The sequence below is a fragment of the Rhodnius prolixus genome, unplaced genomic scaffold, assembly GCF_049639745.1.
Source record: "Rhodnius prolixus isolate KJV_2025 unplaced genomic scaffold, Rpr scaffold_10, whole genome shotgun sequence".
NCBI classification, from domain to species: domain Eukaryota; kingdom Metazoa; phylum Arthropoda; class Insecta; order Hemiptera; family Reduviidae; genus Rhodnius; species Rhodnius prolixus.
In genome coordinates this window covers 21,708,957-21,733,310 of record NW_027411615.1, presented here as the reverse complement: position 1 = coordinate 21,733,310, position 24,354 = coordinate 21,708,957, and the positions used below count along the sequence as shown (strand labels likewise).

At 34.1% G+C, this 24,354-nt stretch overlaps 1 protein-coding gene across 6 annotated transcripts in view; it reads left to right on the top strand.

Annotated features, from left to right (window-relative positions):
- numb (NUMB endocytic adaptor protein) overlaps positions 1 to 24,354 on the top strand; it is a 251,312-nt gene that overhangs the window by 175,170 nt on the left and 51,788 nt on the right. The gene's annotated exons all lie outside the window — the stretch shown is intronic.

The window sequence follows — 24,354 nt, the reverse complement described above, 5'->3', positions numbered from 1 at the left end:
GGATAAAATGTTAATGAAAAAACAACGAAGTTTACATTCCGGTTATACGGCATCTCATTTTAAATTCCCAACATCCTCTCAGTATATATTCTTTTTCTACTGAATTTCTAAAACTTCCTTGTATATTTTCGTTCTTCTTACTTCTTTATTTTACTTGTCTACAACCAATTGGCATTTCTCCTTAAGCTGCATACCGGAAATACCTTAAGAAAAAGTTAGCACTTTATGCACTTACATTCCTCTGTACGAGGGTCGTTTGAAAAGTCCGTGCAAAGTCAGAGAGATAGCACTACTGGCGCGTATCGAGGTTATGTTTAGTTAGTAGCATCTCTTGGAAGAACACACACCAAGTTTCAGCCAGATCGGTCTATTTCTTTGTGTTTGGCATTCGTTTGAATCGAGGAAGTCGAGTGATTTTCAAAAAATGGACGAAAAAGAATTTCGTGTGTTGATTAAACACTACTTTATGAAAGGCAAAACGCCTGAGGAAACTAAAGAGAAGCTTGATAAACATTATGGTGACTCTGCACCTTCGATTAGAACAGTTTATAAGTGGTTTCAAAATTTTCGGAGTGGCCATATGGGCACAAGTGACGCTGAACGTTCTGGACGCCCTGTTGAGATTACTACTCCAGAAATCATTGATAAAATCCATGATATGGTGATGGATGACAGAAGAGTGAAGGTGCGTGAGATTGCTAGTGCTGTGGGAATCTCGAATGAACGGGTACATAATATTTTGCATCAACATTTGGACATGACAAAGCTATCCGCAAGATGGGTGCCGCGATTGCTCACGCTTGACCAAAAACGAAATCGTGTGAAGTGTTGCAAGGACGGTTTGCAGCTGTTCCAGAAGAAACCGCAGGACTTTAAGCGTCGTTTCGTCACTGTGGATGAAACATGGATACAGTACTACACTCCTGAGACCAAAGAACAATCTAAACAATGGGTTACCAAGGGGGAATCTGCGCCAAAAAAGGCGAAGACCGTTCCTTCGGCCGGAAAGATTATGGCGACTGTCTTTTGGGATTCGCAAGGAATAATCCTCATCGACTATCTGGAAAAGGGTAAAACTATTACAGGTGCATATTATTCATCGTTATTGGACCGTTTGAAAACCGAGCTGCAAGAAAAACGCCCACGATTGGCCCACAAAAAAGTCCTTTTCCATCACGACAACGCACCAGCTCATACCTCAGCAGTTGTGGTCGCAAAATTAATGGAAATAGGGTTCCAACTCGTTTCACATCCCCCCTATTCTCCAGACTTGGCTCCTTCAGACTACTATTTGTTCCCCAATATGAAGAAATGGCTGTCGGGAAAAAGATTTTATTCAAACGAGGAGGTGATTGCAGAAACGAATGGCTATTTTTCAGACTTGGACAAATCCTATTATTCGGAAGGGATCAACAAACTAGAGCAACGTTGGACGAAGTGTATAAGCCTAAAAGGAGACTATGTTGAAAAATAAAAAAGGTTTACCCCCAAAAATTAAGTAGTTTTTATTTTTGCACGGACTTTTCAAACGACCCTCGTATTTAGTGCCGCTTTCTAAAGGAGATATTTTCCCCCTTTGTAACAGCGAAGTAATTTACTTTGATGAAACAGATTAAAGCGGTCTTTCTCAAAAAATCTTGCATGAATCACCTCCAAGGCCCCTAGCTGCTTTTTCTAACATTGCTTTGGGAATTATTAATACTTGATAAAGGCATACATTATCATGATGTAAATACGCACTTCTTCATAAATTTTTGGAGCTATAATATCAAGCATTATAGAAGTTTTCTAGGAAAAATCATTTTGAAAGTTTTAGACTAGAAGGGAGTTTTTGTTTTTTTTAAATAGCGCTACGGGCCCTTGGAGCCCTTGGCTCCCTCGACAACTTCCTTCCAAACCTCTCTGTCTTGCGCCTTGATTCGCCATCTCCTAATACCTAGTCTGCGGACATCCTCCAACCATCTCATTCTCGGCCTGCCCCTCAATCTTCTGCCACTTAGGTGACCATTCTTGGGCATTCTCTCTTTTCCCATTCTTTCTACATGCCCAATCCACCTCAGTCTACTGGCTTTTACCTTTCCCACTATATCCGGTTCACGGTATACAGCTCCCTCCATTTCTGAGTTGGATCTCATTTTCCACCCGTCACCACTTCTCACAGGACCATATCCGTTTCTTAAAACTTTCCTTTCCCAGGTATTTAATCTTTTCTCATGCTCTTTCGTTAAAACCCAGGTTTCTGCTGCATATGCCATTACAGGTCTTATTACGGTTTTGTAAATATTTATCTTGATTTCTCTCAAAACCGTCTAGCTTTTTTTAAAACATTGTATAGTGCTGCGTAGCACCTATTTCCTGCCATCAACCTTGCTCCAATCTCCTTGAGACACTTCATTTTTTGCTGTGATTATTGTACCCAAGTATTTAAACTGGTCCTTACTCTTGAAGGTGTATCTATCTACAGTTAGAGCGTTTTGCCTATTTGGTCTTCTATTGGAGACTACATATTCCGTTTTGTAGAATATAATCTTCAGTCCCAATTCGGCTGCTCCCACGTTCAGTTCTTGATGCAATTCTGGTCTCTTCAATCTAGGCCACATTGTCCGCATAGGCCATTAATTGTACCAACCTGTTATAAATAACTCCATCTGTAGAAGGAATTGCAATATGATTTAGAATGTGCGGAATGCAAATGATAAAGAAGGTTTATGAAATAGATAAGCCTGAAAAATAGAAAATTGTAAATATTCTTGCAAAGGGAAATTAATCATAACCTTTTGACCTATTTTGAAAAGACCATTTCCTTTTCCTTTTCCTATCTTTGCTTATTAAAATAATAAAAAAACTATAATGGAGAAAATTGCGACAAATTACGTATTAATCTCCTTCAGCAAGTCAAATACATTAGACTTCACCCATCAGCCGATGTGGAATGCACCAAAAATACTAACAGAAACACGGCTACCCATAAATTCTCCTGACCGAAATCACGAACGAGCTTCTACATGCGACAATGCACCACAGAGCTCATCACTCCAGCGGGATTATTCTGAATTTTGAATCGTGCTCACGCAATTTACAATATACAATTGTTTGCTTCTTGTTTTAACTCTTCTATTTAAATATTTTAAACATATATCTTAATAGGATTTAATTAATTGATATAGATTTTAATGAAAAAGTTCTTTTCATAACTAAAAACACTTGACACAGGATGAATTCTTAAAAAAAAAAAAAACTTAAAAATATTCGTAGGAACCTAAGGTAGTTGTAGGGAGAATCTGATTCGTTCAGCCACTTGGTTGTAGACATAAGTTTGTATTAGATTAGATTCCTTAGGGTAATTAGAGTCTACCAATGGCATCACAACCGGATCTGTCGTGGCGCCCTCTAGTTGAAGCATCCTTCCAAGTCCATTTGGTTAAACTTGAGAATTTGGTGACGAACTTCTTAAAAAGCTGAGTTTTCCATGCCCAAAAAGTCGAAATCTTGGACATGCCCTTCTCATGGACAGGAAAAGGTACTCAATACAGTAGACTCACAGAAATCCGGACTTCTGTGGCGGACGGCCGGTCTAGATTTCGAAAAATCCGGATTTCCCGGAGGTTGGCATGACTAATGATTTCCGTCTTTATGGCGAACAATTATGACAATACTGTATGTGTTAACGTTTATGTGCAAATACAAGAGTGAGTTTCTGAAATAAGTTACAGTATAAACACTCCGAAATAATTAACAGTAAGCTACTGTTTTGTATTATATTGTACAGTAGTGCTGTAATTAATAAAACACTTTTATACAATTACAAACTGAACTTGCAGTTTAAATAACATTATTTACAACTTATCTTTTGAAGAAGTCCTTAATGCTGGTCTTCTTCACAGTTTTAGTTCGTTGTCTGGTCGCAATGTCCCTCAACTTCCTCAAACACATAATGTCGGCTGCGGATATTCCTTCTTGTTGAGTAATGTACTCTAGCGCTCCGTCTAGCATTTTAAACCCTTCTGAGTGTGGGATATGATTTGCCTGGTTCTCGGTTAGTTCTTCTTCTTCTAAGGTTTCTTCATTTGTCACCATTTTAATGTGTTATCATATATCAAATCAACGTTTTATCGTATTTATTTGCAAGAAATTTTATTTTTTTAAATTCAAGATCATCGATCCGGACTACCCAGAGTCCGGGCTAGGCCGATCCGGATTTCTCAGAGTCTACTGTACTTCCTTTTCTTCTGCTGCCGTTCACGTTGACTGGCCTATGCAATGCGTTTATTCAGTTTGCGTCGGTCCTTCACCTAAGAACCTAAGAACACCCGGATGTGTTGTAGTAGTAAACTGCAGTAAACTTAACAAGACTTCTATCTTAAATCCCCGGAATTCCAGACAATATAATCCTGGGTAATCATCAGTACATCCACCCAGACAGTTCACACTCTGCCTTTAATTAATTTCAAAGGATTTAATAGCCAACGGAACTACATCTGGGATATCTGAGGAAGCCTTTATCATTGATTACCTTCCCCATATAAACCTCAGCAGCACAAACTAACTCTGGACCCAGTTTTACTAGGCTTAACGAGAGCTAATACCTCACATTAGTGCCCTACTCTTCTGTATGGGAGTAATCCGAGAACTTCAAACAGTCTTTAAGCATAAAGTAATTGCGTAAATATTATGACTATCAATTATTATTATTTTTTATAGCTTAGAGTGATCATGTTGCCTTAATTATTCAGTGAACGTATTCTCAGAAACAATCTGATTAAGTAAGTGATTGTGTTCTCCTCACTAACACAAAATCTGAGAGCGCCACTGCCTTCATGTATATAGCATATTTTTGGCGTACATTTTTCTGCCATTATTAAATACAGATACAGATAAATACAGATAAAAATTGAGGGTTTTATAATTAAAAAAACAAAAACAGAACAATTCCCAATTCAAATATAGTGACTAACGGCACAAAAGTAATTTCCTCTTTCCTATAAAACCGGAAACGTCTACCACAATTTCCTCAATTATTCTTGATTTTAATTGTTTCGCTCAAAATATTGGAATGTCGGATGATTAGTTCCTCATTTCTGGTTGTACATAGTTTTTACTTGGATAAGTTTTCTTATTTTTCCGATTTTATTGTAGTTTTTAATCGATAATTATTTAAATAATAAAAAAACAAAGACAAGTGAAGGGAACGGAAATAATGACACGTCATTTGTTTTGTTGGAAGAGGTTTCTCACCTGGTTACAGCATTTTGGTTAAATGCCAACGTAGACATAATTATCTGGGATGGTTTATAATAATTACTTTCTTGCCAGAAGTCGCTGATAGATAAATGCTTTATTTAATGAAATCACTAATTTACATTTTTAAAGAGAAACGTAAAAAATAAGCTGTTCATTCTTTAATTTACTGTAGCTATACCATCTTCCAGCGAGTTCATTATGAAATTTCAATATTTGAATATTGCTTTAATAATTAAATTCATTCATTATAATCCCTGCATTGCGGCCAGGTTGTACACATCGAGGATATGATTCTACCTTCTGTCTGTTACCTCTTCATTTGGCAGAGATTTCTGAAAAACTGTTTTAATTTAAAAGAATACAATGTCCAAATATTTCATTGTAGAGTTACTACTCATCTTCATAACTAATGTGAAACATATTGTAAGAATTCATTGCTTTTAAGTTTTACATAATTTAAAATGACATATCTTTACAGTTAAGTTGATAAATATTAGTTTTCTCAAGATGAGATGGTCGTAAAGCTTGGCAAAAAAATACCGAAATTCTCAAAAACTTCTATCTCCACTCAAACTTTAGTTGTTTTGATATAAATGAAATAGTTTCTCTTTTTTAAAAAAACAATTTTTGGAGGATGTAGGTCTTGGACAACTGAAAAATTATCTTACTAAAGTACTTCTGGACAATATCCAGTCCTCTCCTGGAGTAAAATGGATTTCAAAAGCACTGCTGGAATCTCAACTTTGAGAAAATGGAATTGCATTCTGTGAGCTCCTGCATCACGCGTGCCGCTTTTTCTTTCACAGCTTCAACAGACTGAAATCGTGTTCCTTTTAATGCAGATTTGACTTTAGGAAACAGACAGAAGTCATGTGGGGTCAGGTCAGGCGAATAAGGCAGATGGCCTAAAACTGGGATGTTGTACTTGGCTAGATACGTCTTGACAGACAATGCAGTGTGAGCAGTGTCTTGATGGAGAACCCATGACTTGTTCTTTCACAAATCGGGTCGTTTTTCTCCATACTCTTTCATGGAGTTGAGCAAGCACCTCATGGTAGTAATGTTGATTAATTATAATCGATATTTTCATCCATTTTGGACGTGGAAGGGCGACCCGGGCGGTCATCATCTCCGACGTCTTCTCGGCCATCTTGGAAACGCTTGAACCACTCAAAAACTCGCGCACGTGGTTAACATTCATCGCCATAAACTTCTTTTAATAAAAGATAAGTTTCACTAGCGGTTTTACCCAATTTCATGTGAAATTTCACGACCATTCGTTGCTCTACTACATGTGTAGTATCATGTTTTCGGCAAAACGAAACTAACACCTCTTACACAAACGACGGTTCCGGTCAGACAGATTTCTCTACAAACACGTGAGACGCTGTAATCGAAAGAGAAGGCTTTACGCTGCACAGCTGTCGGTCGTTCGGATTTGGCGCATGCTCGTACGTTCTACAAACAAGTATCTGCATATTATTTTTCTTTAAAAGATTATTTCAAAAAAATAGTGGTAAAGTTCAGAATCTTTTATTTGTATGTAATGGGGCACGGTTTATTTATTTACACTTGCGAGAGAACCATATCTATACTCTTTAACAAAAACTTACAGTTTAAAATGTTAAGTATAAGGGTTGATTAAACGCCAAAAGGTACACAAATCAGCTAGTACCCAACATTTCATTCATGCTTAGCTGATATAATTTAAGTAATTTTGCTGCATTAACTTTTTCTTCACATTTTTTTAGAAATTATTAGATGTCACAGACCCTTATGCTGGCTAGATCATTCATAATATTATTTTGTTATAATTATGATAAAATGTATATTATATCTTCGTTTTTAAATAGGTACTTTATTTTAACTCCATTTCAAATTATTCTTTGGATTTATCTTTAATATGCCCTTTATTTTTAGTAGTCACATATACATGCATGTTAAAGTAGAGAAAAACAAAGTTAGAGTCAGCTACTGTTTAAATTTGAATCACGGATTTAACAGAATATTTCAGTCTTGAATTCGTCTTACCGAAATATTTGTGAGCACAAATAACTCACAGTTAATAACAAGTAGATTATTCAACAATTATTCATTTCTCAATTGTAATTTAATTTAGTCTCCCTAATTTTACTTATAGTAAAATACTGGAATAATTAGCTGCCCTAAAAATATGCATATCTTATTTATTTTATATTACATGTATTCAACATTGTGAGAAGAACAGCTACATTGAGAGTGTGATTGAAGAAAACTATATTATTTGCGATAGAGCCAGATAATTATTACCTATTATTATAAACGTTTGACTACTACATAAAATAACAATTACTTTAATCGAAGAATGAACTTAAACCGACGATTTAAAAAAATAAATAAAATAAAATAAACAAAATCATTGATGTATGTTGATATAAGCATTTTTTAAAAAAAGGTTTTGAATTTTTTAGCCTCATAATTTTTTTTATTTTTTATAACGTTTTTCTTTTTCACCTGTAATTAATAGTTTGATTATTATAAATAACTAGATATTACAGTCAATCTACAGTGCTACTTGAACAAATATTTTGTAGATGAAAATGGCCAGCATAAGGGTCTGTGACATCTAATAATTTCTAAAAAAATGTGAAGAAAAAGTTAATGCAGCAAAATTACTTAAATTATATCAGCTAAGCATGAATGAAATGTTGGGTACTAGCTGATTTGTGTACCTTTTGGCGTTTAATCAACCCTTATACTTAACATTTTAAACTAAGTTTTTGTTAAAGAGTAGATTAATAGATATTAAAGTCAATCTACAGTGCTACTTGAACAAATATTTTGTAGATGAAAATGGCCAGCATAAGGGTCTGTGACATCTAATAAATTCTAAAAAATGTGAAGGAAAAGTTAATGCAGCAAAATTACTTAAATTATATCAACTAAGCTTGAATGAAATGTTGGGTACTTGCTGATTTGTGTACCTTTTGGCGTTTAATCAACCCTTATACTTAACTTTTTAAACTGTAAGTTTTTGTTAAGGAGATTTTTGTACCTTTTGGATAGATTTTCATTTTTGTCTATTTTGCTAAGGTACATATCTGCTTTACTGTTTTTTTTAAATTTGGAATAAGCAATTCTATCATTATAACCTGATAAGGTGTTAAGTAGGAACCGTAACTACCACTGGAGAGATCTTTTTAAAGAATGATTATAGTTGCGGTCCCCAAACCATCCTCAATAACAATTTTTTTGAGAAAGCCTTTTTATATAAAGTAGGAAGGTATTTGTACGTAAAAAGCAAATTTAAACTGCGATTTCAGACCTTCCTTTTAAGAGAAGTAAGAAAAATAAACGGGCGATTACAGTACTTCTCCACAAAAGGCAAAGAGGCAAAGATTTTTAATCGAACGACAATTCATTAATGTAAATAGGTTCACCCATTGATAATTTTAACGATTGCAGTACTTCCTCTTAGTAGGTGTAAGAGCATGATGGCACTTCACAGCCATATAGAGGAGCTTTAATCACTTCTTCGTGCTAAATTTTATCAAAATCGGACAAAGCGTTATAGAAATATTGGTAATAATAGTTTTAGAAACGGCCTTACTTGGGTGGGGCAAACTCCCCTCCATATGAGGCATAGCGACGAGACTTTTAAAGTGCAAATCTATACAAAATTTCGATTCGAATGACACTTCATTCATGAAAATCAGTTCACTTGTCGATAATTTGAAACGATTGCTATACTTCCCCTTAACTAGTGTAAGAGCAGATCGCCGCTTTAATGTTACGTAGGGGAGCCCTAACTCTATCATCCTACCAAATTTTATCAAAATCGGGCTAAGATTTACAGAGTAATTAGTAATAATAATTTTGAAGGGGGCCTTACATAAAGGAGGCTAACTCCTCTCCCATTCGGTGTACAGCGTCGAGACCCCCAAAAGGCACATCTACATAAAATTCCGAATCGAATGTCACCTCATTCATGAAAATCGGTTCTCGCGTTTAGGCGCTACGTAGTTTACAAAAAAGGTAACAACAACAACAACAACAACAACAACAACAACAACAACAACAACAACAACAACAACAACAACAAGAAGAAGAAGAACAACAACAATTTCTGAAAATGCCGTTTTTGCTCATTTTCGGCAACTTTTTTCTCAAAATCTATTAGGTCTGGGGGGTTGCAAAAAAATTACAGTTATAAAGGAGGGTTTGCCCTATATTTTAAAGAAAATTTGGGAATTTTATCTTTTATAGAAAAAGAGAAAAAAATTGTCAAAGTTGGGTGTTTTTCAACGTTACGCTTTTTCGTGCAGTTTTTGACGATCAACCCTTATACAACTGTCCTACCGGACAGTTTTAATTTATATCTGAGGGATACATTACAATTTAAGAGAATTTGTTTTAAAATTCTAATGAGAGCACTATAATGTTCAGATATGATTTTATGTTTTATTTCTAAAGATTTATCCTTTCTTTGTTGCAGGTATGTATGGTTGAAAGTTGGATCAATTCAAGTTTACAATTGATTGTAGTTATGTGGTGGCTATTAAACGATCGGTCAGGTAAGGGCATGAAAAATATATTGAATAGATTAAACCTTGGTTACTGATATTTCTATTTTATTCTCTGTCCTTGTTCTGGCCAGCTACTGCTTTTACAATACTTGTTGGTATTTAAGGAAGCTTTTAGTGCTATTACAGCCCTCAATGGAATACTTAAAAAGTGTACGCGTTGCATTCTTCTGTTCCAGTCTCAGTAAGTTTGGACATGTTTGTCCCTGATGTCCCGGACTAGTTCACAAAGATACCCTTTGCTTCATTGTTCTTCAAAATTAAAAAATTATTTTAGATGCAATATTGTTTTTTAAAAAATGGATCATTATTTTAGGTACAGTAGGTATAGATTGAGACTTTTCCTCTTCATCTTTTGGTACAATTAAATCGTAATCCATCCAGTCGAGAATTATGATCCTTTAATGTAGTTTTTTGATATATGTATTTATTTTTTTTCAATGGGCTCAAACGAAGAGAGTTTGTCGTCTTTTTTCAAACATATAAGACAATCGATGTTTGTAAAATCCAATAGGAAAATGGATTTTTGGTTACTTTGGCGTAAGCTTTTCGTAATATGCGTAATGCAATATTTTGGTTCAATGAAATCATTGTGAAACTAATTTGCAAAAGTGCGATTTAAAAATTGCTTTTCATAATTTTTTAAATTAACTATAAAATAATAATTTTGTTTAAACATTTTTTTTTTTTTAAGGTAAATTTACCTTAAAGATTTGAGGTTTCTGGAAGTTTAATAATAGCGTAGTCTGATTATCTGTAAAAGAACTTAGATAAATAAGTTTTATTTTGTCTATTCATCTTTTTACCAGGATAGCCTATTAAACTATGGTTTAAATACAGTTTGAAAGAATTGATAGTCAGAAATGACTATTTTAAAAAAAACACTGCACTTGATAATATAGTGATAGGCCAGTGCTTTTAAAAACTGGCATTTTGCGTTATTATTTGATTTTTTAAAGCTCTTTCTACATTAATACTTATTTTATTGAAATAAGTCCCAAAATGGTAGTGATTCTTCTCATTTGGTACAACTCATGAAGAAAGTCCTTAAAGTTAAAGCTCGCACCACGACATCGTACAGCAGTTTATGATTTTAGTACGCCCATACTTATTATCGAGATTATAAAACCAATCAACTTTTTATCTTTGTGAGATACCACAAACTGATGAGTTTCATGGCGTCATTGGAGCGCTAAACATTTCTCTAATATTACGAAATAGGCGAGTAAATATCAAATGTAAGGCGATAAAAAAAATAAACAACTTTTAAAATTCGTTTTATATGTTCGTGACGTACATTAGTCATTAGACTTTCTTATCTTGGGAGCTTCTTACAGCCTCTCACAGTCAGTGATTATCTGTAGAATCACTAAAAGTGTGTAAGAAACATGTTTAGTACAGACTCTCAAGACTAGTATCCACATTATAACCAATTTTTCTTAAAATAGAAATTCTTGTTAAATCGTTTTATATGGTTGGAATGTACAACAAAAGAAAACAGGTTTAACAAGAAAGAGATTAGTTGAAAAGTAAGAAGTGCAGTGTACGAGGGTCGTTTGAAAAGTCCGTGCAAAGTCAGAGAGATAGCACCACTGGCGCGTATCGAGGTTATGTTTAGTTAGTAGCATCTCTTGGAAGAACACACACCAAGTTTCAGCCAGATCGGTCTATTTCTTTGTGTTTGGCATTCGTTTGAATCGAGGAAGTCGAGTGATTTTCAAAAATGGACGAAAAAGAATTTCGTGTGTTGATTAAACACTACTTTATGAAAGGCAAAACGCCTCAGGAGACTAAAGAGAAGCTTGATAAACATTATGGTGACTCTGCACCTTCGATTAGAACAGTTTATAAGTGGTTTCAAAATTTTCGGAGTGGCCATATGGGCACAAGTGACGCTGAACGTTCTGGACGCCCTGTTGAGGTTACTACTGCAGAAATCATTGATAAAATCCATGATATGGTGATGGATGACAGAATAGTGAAGGTGCGTGAGATTGCTAGTGCTGTGGGCATCTCGAATGAACGGGTACATAATATTTTGCATCAACATTTGGACATGACAAAGCTATCCGCAAGATGGGTGCCGCGATTGCTCACGCTTGACCAAAAACGAAATCGTGTGAAGTGTTGCAAGGACGGTTTGCAGCTGTTCCAGAAGAATCCGCAGGACTTTAAGCGTCGTTTCGTCACTGTGGATGAAACATGGATACATCACTACACTCCTGAGACCAAAGAACAATCTAAACAATGGGTTACCAAGGGGGAATCTGCGCCAAAAAAGGCGAAGACTGTTCCTTCGGCCGGAAAAATTATGGCGACTGTCTTTTGGGATTCGCAAGGAATAATCCTCGTCGACTATCTGGAAAAGGGTAAAACTATTACAGGTGCATATTATTCATCGTTATTGGACCGTTTGAAAACCGAGCTGCAAGAAAAACGCCCACGATTGGCCCACAAAAAAGTCCTTTTCCATCACGACAACGCACCAGCTCACACCTCAGCAGTTGTGGTCGCAAAATTAATGGAAATAGGGTTCCAACTCGTTTCACATCCCCCGTATTCTCCAGACTTGGCTCCCTCGGACTACTATTTGTTCCCCAATATGAAGAAATGGCTGGCGGGAAAAAGATTTTATTCAAACGAGCAGGTGATTGCAGAAACGAATGGCTATTTTTCAGACTTGGACAAATCCTATTATTCGGAAGGTATCAACAAACTAGAGCAGCGTTGGACGAAGTGTATAAGCCTAAAAGGAGACTATGTTGAAAAATAAAAAAGGTTTACCCCAAAAAATTAAGTAGTTTTTATTTTTGTATGGACTTTTCAAACGACCCTCGTAGAATCAGTATGCAAGTAGCAAACTGCATTCCGGGATTCTATTAATGACTGAAATTGATAGTAGTAACTGTATAGTTCTATACGTGCCTGAAACTGTATAGTTTCGTATCAGATATAAAGTATCGTATCGCTCTAAGAGATGAACGCAGTATTTCGTTGAATATAAGCGGTACAAGTGAAAAGAGAGATATAATCCCAGAGGTGTTAGGGAGCTGACAATGCTCCTTGAAGAGAAAAAGGAGAAAGTTATACTTTGAATTGGAGTTCTTTGGAGGTAATGCCTGCATTTCAGGAATAAGTGGTATTAATACTCAAAAGAAGCACGAATTTTGTGGGCCAATGTGTAAAGAAGAGGGCTTAAACATTAAATAAGAGAATTAAGACTCATTTTCTAGGACTGGATTATTTTTTTAAAAAAACTTAAGATTGTTGAAATAAGCAAACCTCTCTGTTTGTTGTTACAGTTCTTTTCGATTTCCAGAGTTTTAATCTGGGCCAACCAATCTTCAATAGATAAAATCGTTTTAGGTTTAGAAAAAAAACTTGGTAACTAGATATTAATTTTGCTAGCAGCCATTTTAAGAGTAAGTTTTGTCCATTTTATTTTAAAAATCTACAAGTAACCTATTCTAAGAACAATAGTTAACGCTCCCTTCTACGTCTCCAATCATACTATACACTCTGATCGCAATATTCCTCTCGTTTCTGAAATAGCCCAAACTCGATACACAAAACTCCATTCAAATCTACACGGTCACTACAACCTTCTGATTCACAACATGTCTACCACAACACTTCCTTCTAATCCTCAACGCAGACTAAAGCGGCGGTGGCCACGCGACCATCTCAACACAACGCCGACCTCCTAGGATGGTTGCTGTGTAAGTTTGCCAATCTGGCGAACTAACGGCTTCCATCACTGGATGGTCGTCGTTCACTACAATCACGCCCTTGGTGCACATACATGTGCGCGTTTATTTATGGATATATATAAGCGTGCATGTGTATTTGCGCCATCCTTATCACTCATCTCTTTTGCTTATTGTACTGCGTACAGTTGCAAAATAAATAAACAAATAAAAAAACAAAAAAAAAAAAAAAAAAACAAGTAACCTACCTACAAGTAACAGAAGTAACAGTCATATTTCTTTACAAATTTCTTGATTATCCATTGAAGATTGTTGGGCTGTACCTACTGAAACTTAAAACACCTATAGAAGTTTCGGTAATCAATAACCCGATGAACGATGAACATTTTATGGAAAATCAGACAACTGTTACACTATTTTATTTTTTTTGAAGTGTATGATTTAAGGCGCGTCAACATCTAAGGTTATTGGCGCCCAGAGCTTTTTTTCAGTGCACTGCCGGCCTCCAGACAGCGTTCTCTCGTTACAGTTCAACACTGTCCATCACCGGACAGTGAGCTGTAAGAAGCTCCTAGGAAGAGAAAATCTAAGGGTCAGCAGCTGGATTCGAACCCGGGACCTCCGCGTGGGAGTCCAGTACGTTAACCGCATAGCTTATCCCTTCCCTAACAGTTACACTATTAATTAGGTTTATGTTTTGTGAACACTCGTAATTGATTTAAAACAGAATCAAATCCCTTATAAATTTTTATTTACCCAGAGACATTCAGCCAGTAGTCAAATTTGGGATATTATCCCAATTGTTTCCTTCAAAGCAGAGGAATTTTATTGCTGTAACCAGTAAAATTTAGTTACCATTTTCAATCCATGAATGAGTCCGGAGTCGTTCATTTACCCCGTTATAGTCATTTCTTTGTAAATTGCTTTTAATGAAGAGGTCTTTTAATAAAAATTAAAATCAGAACCCATTAAAATAAATTTTACTAACAAAAATTATTAAATGGTTTCCCAAAAAAATGTTAAAAACAAATCTAAACAGTAATAGACTTGTAAGTGTTCAGTTTTAAACACCAGTTTTTCAATTTGGGGAAGCTGTGAACGTGTACTTCCCATAAAAACCCATTTAAATCTCAGATGCTCTCAAAATTTTTGATCTCATCATTTTTTTCTCCCAATGTTTATATTTTGCAGTTTTTTTTTGTTTTTTTTTTTATAAAAGCTCGCCAATATTTGCAGTCAGTAATACCCCGAAGCTTTAGAGAACTGCCAGTCTTTGGATATTGTTCTCTGGTTACTAAAACAGTGTCCATCTTAGGTCAATGAGCTGAATGAGATCCCCAGAAAAAGAAAATCTATTGGCTTATATTATTTGATTTTATTTGTGTATTTTATGCCAAGAAAATGTTCAACATTACCAAATTGATGACAAATCAATTACTAAATAATGAAAAAATGTGTTTAGCCACCATATTGTTAAGATTTTAATGACCATTGCAATTATTTTTTTTAAAGAAATTTGTTGCTTTCCATATCAACATTTTGTCAGCACATATTGTGACAGTTCTATTAAATATATAACATTTTTGTCATAATATTATTAATTCTGTTGAATGTTAGTCCTGTCAGAAATGTAGAGTAATGATCAGATTTCTGACGTCTTCATATTTATAAATGGGTCCTGGAGATGACAGAAAGTGACATCTTTTATTCTTAGGTACATAATATTCTTTCATTTTTGAGATTTATAACGCTCAAACTGAAAAGAACATGCTGTAATTTTGAATTGACAGCTCATTTAAGTTCTTATGTCTCAAGAAATATTGAATTTTTGAGTGAAATGATAACTGAATATTGCGCTTGATGTAAAAGCCTTCAAGGGCGAATAATGTCGTAATGAAATCAGTGAGTCTTTGCGGATGGGTTTCCTCAAGTACACTCGCAAGTGAGGGACTAAAATAGGGCTGTTTCTTGTTTCTTTTTCTCCCTTCTCTTTTGCAAAACCATAAGTTGTAATCAAAAGTTAGGAAAAGTCTTGCTCAGGTCTACGTGTAAATAGATCACCAATGTAACATATTTACTTCTTGCAGTGCGAGGTGTGGCTATTAAATAACGAGACTGTTGCTGCTACAGAAGAACTATGCATGTGCCAAATCTTAACGACCGACAGCTGTGCAGCGTAAAGCCATCTCTTTCGATTGCAGCGTCTCTGTAGAGAGAAATCTGTCTTGACCGGAACCGTCGTTTGTGTAAGAGGTGTTAGTTTCGTTTTGCCGAAAACATGATGCAGTTCTGGAATTGAAGGAAAACTTACGTTATTCATTAAACAAAATCTTCTTTTTGAACTTGAATTAATACTACACTTAATATTCAAGACAGATGAAAATAATTTCAACAATAGTGAAATGTATTTTTTTAAGAGTTCTCCTTCCTCCATTTTTTGTTTTTCTTGATAAAATAATTGTAACCAACCACACACATATGAATCTACGAGGTGTGGCTAATAAATAACGGGACTGATGATGTTACAGAAGAACTAACTAGTTATGCATGCGCCAAATCCTAACGACCGACAGCTGTGCAGCGTAAAGCCTTCTCTTTCGATTGCAGCGCCTCACCTGACCGGAACCGTCGTTTATGTAAGAGGTTCGTTTTGCCGAAAACATGATACCGTACACATGTAGTAGAGCAACGAATTGTCGGTGAAATTTCACATCAAAACTTGGTAAAACCGCTACTGAAACTTATCTGTTATTAAAAGAAGTTTATGACGATGAATGTTTATCACGTGCGCAAGTTTTTGAGTGGTTAAAGCGTTTCCAAGATGGCCGAGAAGACGTCGGAGATGATGACACCCGGGGACGCCCTTCAACGTCCAAAACGGATGAAAATATCGATTATAATTAATCTACATTACTACCATGAGGTGCTTGCTTAACTCCTCGTGGAGTTAATTTGTGGAAGAACAAGTCATGGGTTCTCCATCAAGACAACGCGCCGGCTCACACGTCTGTCAAGACAAGTACAACATCCCAGTTTTTGGCCATCCGCCTTATTCGCCTGACCTGGCCCCATTATCTGTTCCCCAAAGTCAAATCTGCAATAAAAGGAACACGATTTCAGTCCGTTGTAGCTGTGAAACCGCAATATTCTTTATTATTAAGGAACGGATTTTTATGTATTTAAAAATGCCAAATATTTAATTAAAATATTCATTTATTTTCGTCAATTATGTGATTTTCTTAAAATATTTTCTGGAATATTTAAGTAAAATGGACATTTTTTTTTATGAAAATGGAATTTTGGGGGGGGGGGAAGTTATAATTATTTATACAAGAAAAGAACATTTTTACAATTTATAATAATTTATTAGGAACAAAATAATTTGTTTTTACAAGTTATAATGATTTGTACAACAAAAAACATGTTTACTATTTATAAAAAGATGTGTTAAATTTTCAATTTTGAAAACTTCACTCTTCGAAATTTCAAATGTTGGAACGTAAAGTGACGACGATCTGGGCGTAAGATGGACTTGTAACGACTAAAAGATCGTTCAACATCTACAGATGTTATAGGTGCCTTGCTGAAAGAAGTTATCTCGTTGGTTGTAAAGGGTACACGATGTTCTGAGGTGACTTCTGTTCCACTGATAATATCAGAAATCTGGCAGATGGTCTCCCACCCTTTGTTCTTGCTCAGTACTTCTACCAGTTTTGATCTGATCAGATCTCCCTTACTTCCAGGTATTCCTTCCACCTTTTCGATGACTTTTTTAACGTTGGACACGTTTTCTGTCAGTCGAACATTTTGGGACTCAAGTTGGGTAATGGCTTGTGCAAGAAATACGCAATTGTCAGAAATGAATGCATGGTCGTTCCTTAAATTAGGTTTCTCGAATAAAGACTTGGCTGTATTTATCGCTACTGCTTCGTCTTCGAGATGTGAAAGGACATTCTTGATTTTATTGTAGTTTTCATAGTAATACTGATCTGCTTCCAGCCAAGTACCCTTTCTTGTCAATATTGGTTCTGGTGGAAGGCTCAAGTCTGGATAGAGATCTTTTAGCATTTTAATGCGACTTGGTACTTTTAAGAACACTTTTTTAACCGAGGAGATTAAGGAATCTACGTCACATGAATTATCTTAGGATAAAATACCTGAATAGATTGCCCAGCCTTGACCATGTTGGGGGCAGCATCAGAGAGAAACAAAAGAACTTTTTCGTTCAAAACTCCACTGGGCTATAGGATATGCATTGAGGCAGAGGCATCGAAGAATCGTGAAGTGGTGGAATGATAGCATTTTTCGAGAACCTCACAGTTCAAAAGGAATGGCTTTGAATCCACATCAGTATCACTGTCTTTGTTTTCTAATAACTGCATTGGCAATATACCTGCCCTCAACGTCAGTGGTTTCATCAATTGACACCCAAATCGGTCCATCTTTGATATGTTCTCCCTATGCCCTACAGTCTGTGGTTCACAGTTCCTGTCAACCACCTCCCAATTATGAAAATATGCCCAAAATGAAAAATATGTACATATTTTGATTAAATATGTAGAAATATTTATTTATTTTAATCAAATATGTATAAATATGCGATAACATCCAAATATGTGGAAATTTGTGAAATAAAAGTAGACTCAAACGGCTTAAAAAGTGTCAGTATGAATACTTCTAGTTGAAAAACGTCTGTAAATTGCCTAGAAAAAAATATGTAAATACATACGAATCCGTTCCCTATTTATTAACCTAAATTTCATTTTTTTTGTTTTTTTTTTTACTTGAGGCCAGAGGACGAAATTAAGATCACTTTTTTTAAAACTGTCCGGTAGGACAGTTGTATAAGGGTTGACCATCAAAAACTGCACGAAAAAGCGTAACGTTGAAAAACACCCAACTTTGACAATTTTTTGCTATTTTTCTATAAAAGATAAAATTCCCAAATTTTCTTTAAATCTTACTCCGAACCCTCCTTTATAACTGTAATTTTTTTGCAACCACCCAGATCTAATAGGTTTCGAGAAAAAAGTTGCCGAAAATGAGCAAAAACGGCTTTTTCAAAAAATGTTCTTGTTCTTGTTCTTGTTCTTGTTGTTGTTGTTGTTGTTGTTGTTCTTCTTCTTCTTGTTACCTTTTTTGTAAACAACGTAGCGCCTAAACGCGCGAACCGATTTTCATGAATGAGGTGTCATTCGATTCGGAATTTTATGTAGATGTGCCTTTTGGGGGTCTCGACGCTGTACATCGAATGGGAGAGGAGTTAGCCCCCTTTATGTAAGGCCCCCTCCAAAATTATTATTACTAATAACTCTGTAAATCTTGACCCGATTTTGATAGAATTTGGTAGGATGATAGAGTTAGGGCTCCCCTACGTAACAATAAAGCGACGATCTGCTCTTACACTTGTTAAGGGGAAGTATAGCAATCGTTTCAAATTATCGACACGTGAACCGATATTCATGAATGAAGTGTCATTCGAATCGAAATTTTGTACAGATTTGCACTTTAAAAGTCTCGACGCTATGCCTCATAAGGAGGGAAGTTTGCCCCACCCAAATAAGGCCCTTTCTAAAACTATTATTACCAATATTTCTATAACGCTTAGTCCGATTTTGATAAAATTTAGCACGAAAAAGTGATGAAAGCTCCTCTACGTGGCTGTGAAGTGCCATCATGCTCTTACACCTACTAAGAGAAGTACTGCAATCGTTAAAATTATCAATGAGTGAACCGATTTACATCAATGAATTGTCGTTCGATTCAAAATCTTTGCCTTTTAGGGAGAAGTACTGTAATCGCAGTTTATTTTTCTTGCTCCTCTTAAAAGGAAGTACTGAAATCGCAGTTTAATTTTGCTATTTACGTACCTTCCTATTTTATTCAAAACGCTTTCTAAAAAAAATTGTTATTGAGGATGGTTTGGGGACCGCAACTATAATCATTCTTTAAAAAGATCTCTCCAGTGGTAGTTACGGTTCCGATTTAACACCTTATCAGGTTATAATGATAGAATAGCTTATTCCAAATTTTAAAAAATCTGTAAAGCAGACGTAACTTTGCAAATAGACAAAAAGGAAAATCTATCCAAAAGGTACAAAAATCTCCTTAACAAAAACTTACAGTTTTAAAAGTTAAGTATAAGGGTTGATTAAACGCCAAAAGGTACACAAATCAGCAGTTCCCAACATTTCATTAATACTTCATTGATATAATTTAAGTAATTTTACTGCATTAACTTTTCCTTCACATTTTTTAGAATTTATTAGATGTCACAGACCCTTATGCTGGCCAGTTCATTCATAATATTATTTTGTTACAATTATGATAAAATGTATATTATATCTTCGTAATTAAACAGGTTTTTATTTTAACTCTATTCCAAATTATTCTTCTGATTTCTCTTTAATGTGCCCTTTATTCTGAGTAGTCACATATACATGCATGTTAAAGTAGAAAAGTACTAAGTTAGAGTCGGCTACTGTTTAAATTTGAATCACAGAGGATTCAAAACAATATTTCAGTCTTGAATTCGTCTTACCGAAATATTCGTGAGCACAAATAACATACAGTTAATAACAAGTAGATTATTCAACAATATTTACTCATTTCTCAATTGTAATTTAATTTAGTCCCCCTAATTTTACTTATGGTAAAATACTGGAATAATTAGCTGTCCTAAAAATATGCATATCTTTATTTTCTTTATTTTATATTACATATATATAACATTGTGGGAAGAACACCTAGATTGAGAATGTAATTGAAGAAAACTATATTATTTGCGATAAAGCCAGATAATTTATTACCTATTATTATAAACGTTTGACTACTACTAAAGTAACAATAACTTTAATCGAAGAATGAACTTAAACCAATGATTTTTATTTAAAAATAAAAATAAATAAATAAAATCATTGATGTATGTTGGTGTAAGCATTTTTTAAAAAAGTTGATGAATTTTTTAGCCTCATATTTTTTTAATATTTTTTATAACGTTTTCTTTTTCACCTGTGATTAATAGTTTGATTATTATAGATAAATAGATATTACAGTCAATCTAAGTTAAATGGTGTGCTACTTGAGTAAATATTTTGTAGACGAAAATGGCCAGCATAAGGGTCTGTGACATCTAATAAATTCTAAAAAATGTGAAGGAAAAGTTAATGCAGTAAAATTACTTAAATTATATCAATGAAGTATTAATGAAATGTTGGGAACTGCTGATTTGTGTACCTTTTGGCGTTTAATCAACCCTTATACTTAACTTTTAAAACTGTAAGTTTTTGTTAAGGAGTTAAAAAACTAAAAGTGTACATTTTTTTATTATATTTTTTGCGTTTGTTGCATGAATTTTTTACATCATATTATTGCCAAAATCAATAACTGAATCTTCAAGATAACAATAGAAATTTTGTCGTTTTATAATTAGTTATTATTAGTTTTTATTTTACAATAAAATTCAATATACTTAAGGGGGCCGAAATTTGGGCACTTTACCCTGAATTAAAAAATGAGTTTTCAAGAACTGATAGAACCATTAGTTCACTCTAATTTTTACAAGTAAAACCGCTAAATTGCCTACAAAAATAAAGAAATTTCAAGCATTATCTGCTTGATAAAACAGAACTGAAATAAGGTGAATGCTGTATACTAACATTCTAGTACAGCCTCAACCATATGGCACCCTAGTTTGGGTTGGCACTTGTTTCGGCGGTTCGTAGGTGCGGCCATTCTAAGTTCCCATGGGCCTTACAGAGCGTGACCTCTCACTTCCATTAGGGTCTTTACCACCAATTCTAACTACAATTAAAATAAATAAAAAAATAATCAAATTGCTTTAAGTAAAATTGTCAAATTAGGCGTATTTATAGGACTCAACTCATCTTGCAAAAAATATAAAAATTATTTAGGTAATTAATTAATTATTTAAACACTTTTTTTTTTCTTTTAATTCAAGGCACCCTCTAACATCTGAAGATCTTGGTGGCTGAAGTGTTTTTTATTTATTGCCGGTCTTTAGACAGTGTACTCTCATTGTAGACAAGTCTGTCAATTACTGAATAGCGGGCCCAAAATATATAATATACATACATCAGGGATTTAGATAATGTATTTCCTGTGTAAACTCTTCGTAGTAAATAATTCAAAACTTGATCCTGCCATTATGTAATGAATTTGTAGTGCTTTTGGGATTCAAGCACCAATGTAGCCGTGGTTTAGAGGCGTGTACCGCAAAGCTAAAGGAAGTATTGTTGATACAGGGTTCGTAATCCCACGCTCTGGGTTTCGGAATTTATTTAATGGTTAATACCTCCTAAACAAAAACTTACAGTTTAAAATGTTAAGTATAAGGTTTAATTAAACTACCATTTGGCGTTTTACGAAAATCTGTCGAGTAGGAAACGAGATATTTAGTGTTAAATTTTGGTTTCGTTTGAAACAGTGAAATCTATAACATCAAATATCTCGTAAACTACTCGATAGATTTTGTTTAAATTTCACCTGTATATGGAGACAACTATTGTCTATAATTGTATAAAATTTCGTAAAAATATGTCTAGTAGGAAACGAGGTATTTTGTGCTAAATTTTGGTTTCGTTTGAAACAGTGAAATCTTTAACTTCAATTATCTCGAAAATTACTCGAAAGATTTTGTTTCTATTTCATCTGAATACGGAGACATCTTTTGTCTATAATTGTATAAAATTCCATAAATATCTGTCGTGTAGGGAACGAGATAGAGTTAAAGTTTGGTTTCGTTTGAAACAGTGAAATCTTTAACTTCAATTATCTCGTAAACTACTCGATAGATTTTGTTTAAATTTCACCTGTATATGGAGACAACTATTGTCTATAATTGTATAAAATTTCGTAAAAATATGCCTAGTAGGAAACGAGATATTTTGTGCTAAATTTTGGTTTCGTTTGAAACAGTGAAATCTTTAACTTCAATTATCTCGAAAATTACTCGAAAGATTTTGTTTCTATTTCATCTGAATACGGAGACATCTTTTGTCTATAATTGTATAAAATTTCATAAATATCTGTCGTGTAGGGAACGAGATAGAGTTAAAGTTTGGTTTCGTTTGAAACAGTGAAATCTTTAACTTCAATTATCTCGAAAATTACTCGAAAGATTTTGTTTATATTTCACCTGTATATGGAGACAACTATTGTCTATAATTGTATAAAATTTCGTAAAAATATGTCTAGTAGGAAACGAGATATTTTGTGCTAAATTTTGGTTTCGTTTGAAACAGTGAAATCTTTAACTTCAATTATCTCGTAAACTACTCGATAGATTTTGTTTATATTTCACCTGTATAACCCTTTACAAAAAAAAATAAAAAAAAAAATCATTGTATGTTAAACTTTACAAACAATGTAACAAATATTCAATCAAAAACTAAACATTCAAATCATTTAAATTCCTAAATTTATTACAAATCATTCAATTGATTTCCTTATTGTAACAGGAAAAATGAAGATAATAAGAATGGGATGGTCTTGCTTAACCTTCCAACTAGTGAAACAATCGCTTCATTTAAATAACTTCACTCAGTACTTGTTTGTAATTTAGTTACTTGGTATTGTTTTGTTTGCTGTCTAGAAAGCAAAGAAGATTTTTTACTTCCGCAAAAATTACATTAGAGCGATGTTTTCCTATTTGTAGAAAATTGATAAAAAAGATTTTCTTTTTATTTGTTATTCTGAAGTAATAAAATGTGGGATCCATCACTTTTATGTAAAACATTTTTCAATGGAAATTCGATTAAGGCCAGTTCCTGGAGTCTGCGCTTAAGTGGTTTCTCAGTATGTATATGAAATAATACAGTGTCTTGTATGATGTTATTAAATATCGTAAAAATGTGAGGCTAAGTTTCAGGAAAATTGAATTACTCAAGTTTGATTTAAGAGTGATTTTATGTGAGTGGTCAAATTAGATTCTTCCACGTAGTATTCTTTCAGCAGTTAAATTATGTTTACCTTTTTCTGTCCGTTCATCAAGGAATTGTCAAAAGCTATTTCGTATTGATTAATTCAATTCCAGATTTAATATAATTCAGTGCCATTACCTGCTTAGAATACTGCTCGGATAGCGTTGAGCCTTTCCGTTTTATTTTTATCTTATTACTTTTTATTTAGTACAAAATTTGAAACTGTTTTTATAACTCAGTAAATAACTTGGCAGGCATTCGTACGCTGTGCCACTGCACTGGTTACCAATGTTTTGTAGAAATAAGGAAATAAAGCGAGTATCTTGTTTCGAAAACTTTACAGTTATCTTTGAACCTAACGACATAAAAAAAATAACTCATTTTTTTGTATTCTTAAAAAAAAATGCTGTTATGGTGGTTATTGTGCATGAAAAGAACAGTAAGAAAGCCCATTGCTCTGATTGCTATTTTTTTTAAAGCTTTCTGCCTTATTTGATTGATTAAGTAGTCTTATTTGATTGATTAAGTAGTTTTATTTGATTGATTAAGAGTCTTATTTGATTGATTAAGTAGTCTTATTTGATTGATTAAGTAGTCTTATTTGATTGATAGTAGTCTTATTTGATTGATTAAGTAGTTTTATTTGATTGATTAAGAGTCTTATTTGATTGATTAAGTAGTCTTATTTGATTGATTAAGTAGTTTTATTTGATTGATTAAGAGTCTTATTTGATTGATTAAGTAGTCTTATTTGATTGATAGTAGTCTTATTTGATTGATTGAGTAGTCTAATTTGATTGCTTAGTTGATTGATCCTTAATTTCTATTGATATCTGGAACAAATTTTAAATAATTACCATCTAATAGTTTAGCTCTCACAGTTCTATTTACCTTAAACGCCAC